We start from the raw sequence: 4,666 nt of genomic DNA, 5'->3' as shown, positions 1-4,666 counted from the left end.
CTCGATATTGAAAACAATGTTTCCCTGCATCAGAAAGCGGCCTGGGAATGAATAAATTTACATCTGAACTTAAGGTATGGGAATGAACTTGCGAAGTATTTTGAAAAATATCACGGAGGCAAACTGAAAAGAGACCATTGATCACCTTGTACATAGTAACCGCTAGATGATTCGTACGCCTTTGTTCAAGTGTATCCCAGCCAAGCTCATACAGTAAACTAGAGGATGATGTTGTATAATTAGAACTAGTTGTGACTTTTGAAATCTTTTAAGACTGGAATTTACCAATGCAACACCATACAGGGCTTCAGTGGTCGAAATACAGGACAACAAGAGCGTTGTACATGTTAATTAGGGTACATATTCCGCGGTACTAGAACCTTAACTCCCTTCCAAACACTGAGCCACTGGTCAATAAGGGAATAACACATTCAGTAGAATATCATCTATTTCGATCCCAAGTGGATATCTATTGGTTTTGACTCTATCTATGGGATAACCGATCTATTTTTATGTTAGGTAGATCGCCTAACTGGGTGATCTTGTATTGATTTGCATTTATGGAATATTTAGTTTTTTTTTTACATCTTGTTTGCTTGAAGCCAAGATTGAATTTTGCCTAGATCATTGTTTAGCTTTGATTGGAGGTCAATAGGATCACGAGACATTGCCAGAAATTTGGGACAACATGGCGTTGACGGTTCTCGTGTTACATTCAAAATGGCGTCGGAATTGCATAAGACTATGCATGGGAAAAGGTATTTTTTTCAAAATAACTGTCTAAGAATGGGATATTTCACGGCGCAGTTGGAAATGCAGCATGCATAGTGTAAAGCGTCCATCGCTACGAAAAAGAAAGACTCAAACTTTAGCCTACCTTTTCCCGAAGTATACTAGTAAACTCATAATTATGACTCCATTTCCCCATCGGTCAGTACAAAGCGCAGACTGCAGACTGCAGACTGCAGACTGCAGACCGGGTACAAATAGCAGACTAGGTTCAAAATGCAGACTGCAGACTGCAGACCGGGTACAAAATGCAGACCAAGTCTAAATAAATAAATACGTGATGGAATGTCATCTTATAACTTACCTGCTGTCACGCAATCGTCATTGTTCACGAATATTAGCATTTATTGGGTTTCGGCTTGCCCGTTTCTTAATATATTATGTCTTAAACAGTGGTTCTTAAATAAAATTTTGAGCTGCTTACTGATCTCCTAGCAGACTAGCTGATCTCCGGAAAGGTGATCTGCCTTCTTTTACGAAAACAGTGTCACCAGCGCGATTCGCAGTATTCCCCGCCAAAAAGGACATGTAACCCTGTTGACCTTTGAATTTGTTTACATAGGCTCGTGACAGAGCTCGATCAAAGAAAAACCCATCGTTGATTTCCAACAGGACGTAACACCCGACTGCCAATAATTCCCGAAGAACAAATGAACAATTGGTTCAGTTACAGGCGAGGCATTTTAGAACAACGATTTATTTTTCCTTTCTGATGAAATGCGGGATTGTCATGCGGTCTTGACTCGCCTGGCGTGACATTCGCGGTTTTGGCGTGAAATAATTATCAAGCAAGCGCCGCTAGATTTTCTCCCAACGCTGTCATTATAAAGCCTTATTGTCGTCTCAAAATCGAACTAAATTTTTTGGATATACATAATATTTCTTTCAAGAATACAGGGATTTTTCGTGCCTTTCTTTTCTATGGCCCATTTGCTGCTTTGCGCGTGATTTATTCCCGATTTCCTTCGCATTATTTATTATATTTTTGCGCCTTTTTAAACGGCCCAGGGATTGCTTTGAGAACTAAAATGAAAAGGGTCTTGGTTTTCCGAGTCTTAGTTTTCCGGGTCTTAGGTTTCCGAGTCTTAGTTTTCCGGTTCTTAGGTCTTAGGTCTTAGTTTTTCTTAGTGTTCGTTATGCACCAGTCAATGTAAACCACGGCCCTCCGACCCCCTGGACATATAAGATGATGGTCTGCATTTTGTACCCGGTCTGCAGTCTGCAGTCTGCATTTTGTACCTAGTCTGCATTTTGTACCCGGTCTGCAGTCTGCAGTCTGCAGTCTGCAGTCTGCGTTTTGTACTGACCAATTTCCCCATACAATTCCTTTGTTCTGGGAAAAACCTTGAGGAGATTCGCAACTGCGTAGTTCGAGATCACTTCTGCAAAAGTCAACCCAACTAAATCGCTCGTAAACAGACGAATATGTTAGCCCAAAAATTTTCCTCGAGCCGGTAAACTTTTCGTATTTTCAAATAGCTCAAAATCCCAATACGCCATTTTTAAATACACCATTTTTAGGAAGGAAGAACACGAAAGATACAACTCCCTCTTACGGCACAATTTGGCCGCCATTTTCCTTGTTTTGACGTCTCGTTTGGCTTTCTGGGATAGTTAGGTACCAGACTTTTCTCTTCTATGCGGAGTTATCAGGAAAATAGAAATAATATTACTCACACTTCATTTCCGTTGGAGACTCACGATCGCGATGGCCGATTTTTTGAGCGATTATAAAAAGCGAGAACTTGAGTGGAAGCTTAAATTGACCTCCGATCTTCCTTTAGAATATACTAAGCAACGAGTAGCCCAGGAGTATGATTTTATTTGTTGTGTGCAAATTCCATGGCCTCTTTTGATACAGTGGTCCGATCTTCTTAACGAAGCCACTTCCGTTGAAGATGTTAATTTTATTGACCTACTGAACTCGTCTGTTGTGAATGGATGGTTTTGCCTAAAGCGCTCTAACGCACGCCTGAATGAGTTGATTCGAAAAAAAGCGCAAACAGTAAGAGCAATGCACAAAAAGACCGCAGGTAGAAAGAGAAAGGAATTAGACAACAAAGTGTACAGCTTATGCGTCAGAAGAGGAGAACTGGAGTCAATACAAGCACTGAAGTCTGAGGCGATAAGGATTAACCAGGAGTTAGAAGAATGGAGGAAATCATTCACTGACTTAGAAAACGAAAAGAAGAAACTATATGAAGAAATGAGGCAAGAGATAACCAAACACGAAGAAAATGTCACTGACCTAAGCAAAGTCAACAAAGAGTTGCTAGACTATATTGAGCCCCTTGAGACCAAACAGGCAGCCAAAACATGCACTGGGAAACAACACAGGTGGGGCCAAAACAAAGGGGCAGAAAACTTTGCCTCCTGAAAGATAAAATCCAATGTGCCTTTTGGTTTTCTGAAAGTTTTGGTCTTAAATTGTCCCAGGTAAAGGTGAATGATGACAAGGGGGGCACTCACTTACTTGCATGGGAAAATGAAAGCTTCGAAACATTGTAAGAGGAAGACAACAACAAGTTAGAGCAAATACTGTTTTTATTGGACAAATTTTGTGTTGGAGATGAGGTGTACCATGAAATGACAACACACACAGATAATCTTCCAAAATCTTATCTAATAAAGCAGTTACGAAGTAATCTAAATAAAACCTACCACATAGAGAGAACACAAGGGAAATTTCCAGGGGCAGCCATTAATGTTACTGCTACACTAAAACAACACATTCAGCAGCTTGTAAATGACAAACCACAGTTACAAGATACTCCAATTGAAGTCCAAATCAGTGGTGATGGTGCACGGATGTCAAGGACTACAAATTTTATGATGTTCTCATTTGCACTGTTACAGGCAAAAGAAAGTGTCATGTCCTCCAAAAGCAACAGAACAGTGGCAATAGTTAATGGTCCTGAAAAATATGACACAATGAAAACCTTACTGAACTTTGTTTTCACGAAGTGAATGAGCTTATAGATAAGCAAAGTATATCTATTGATGGAAATGAAATCAAATTGAAGTTTTTCTTAGGTGGGGACATGAAATTCTTACTAATGATCATGGGTATAAACTCTGCAACTGCTGATTATGCATGCCTATGGTGTAAAGTTTTTAAGGAAGAAAGATGGAATACTAGCAAACCATCTCACTATTACAACAAGGAACCGTTAAAAAGGACACTGGAAGAAATCAAAAGACTCTGCCACTGTAGCAAAGGCAACCATGGCTGCATTAATGAACCACTTTTAAACATACTGCTCACCAATGTAATTGCTGATGAACTGCATTTGCTGTTGAGAATATGGCGGCATTTGGAAAAAATTCAGACCTGTTTTTAGTAGAGTGGACCCAAGACAACTGATGCAATTGCAGAAACCAAAAAGACGCCTGCTGGCGTTTATGTGGGATGCTACTGTTTGAGTACTGTGTGAAGGTTGGTTGCAAATGCCACTGATCTCTGAAGCCGACTGAGAGTCACAAGGGAGGTGGTAAAAGCGCTAAGGAAGGTCTCTCTCTTTCCGAGGCTCTCTCTCAGCCGGCTGCAAGGCAGTTGGCCACGATCCTTCTCCCATGATTGTTTCCTATCCTGCGCCATCCGGCGGATATCCTCTGGTAGTGGTGGGTGCTCGCTGTTTATCAGCTTGGCAATATACTGGTGGAATATTGTTTTTGGCCTGCTAGGTTTAGGCCTTCCATGCCGGGGTTGTTAGAAGGCAAATTTGTTGATAGGCTCGTTAGTTGGTTTTCTCAAGATGTGACCTAGAAATTTCAGCTGTGCTCGCTTTCACCTTTATTTTGACTCTGGAGCCTCCTAAGACGTACACGAAGCTCTCTAACAGTCATTGGTCGCTATGCAAAGCGCTGAATCTGGACA

At 40.9% G+C, this 4,666-nt stretch overlaps 1 pseudogene; it reads left to right on the top strand.

Annotated features, from left to right (window-relative positions):
• Positions 1 to 2,497: 2,497 nt before the first annotated feature.
• Positions 2,498 to 4,130, top strand: LOC138025701 (uncharacterized; annotated as a pseudogene).
• Positions 4,131 to 4,666: the final 536 nt, after the last annotated feature.

Source organism: Montipora capricornis, chromosome 12 (assembly GCF_036669925.1).
Source record: "Montipora capricornis isolate CH-2021 chromosome 12, ASM3666992v2, whole genome shotgun sequence".
NCBI classification, from domain to species: Eukaryota; Metazoa; Cnidaria; class Anthozoa; order Scleractinia; family Acroporidae; genus Montipora; species Montipora capricornis.
This window is presented reverse-complemented; position numbering and strand designations above follow the sequence as displayed.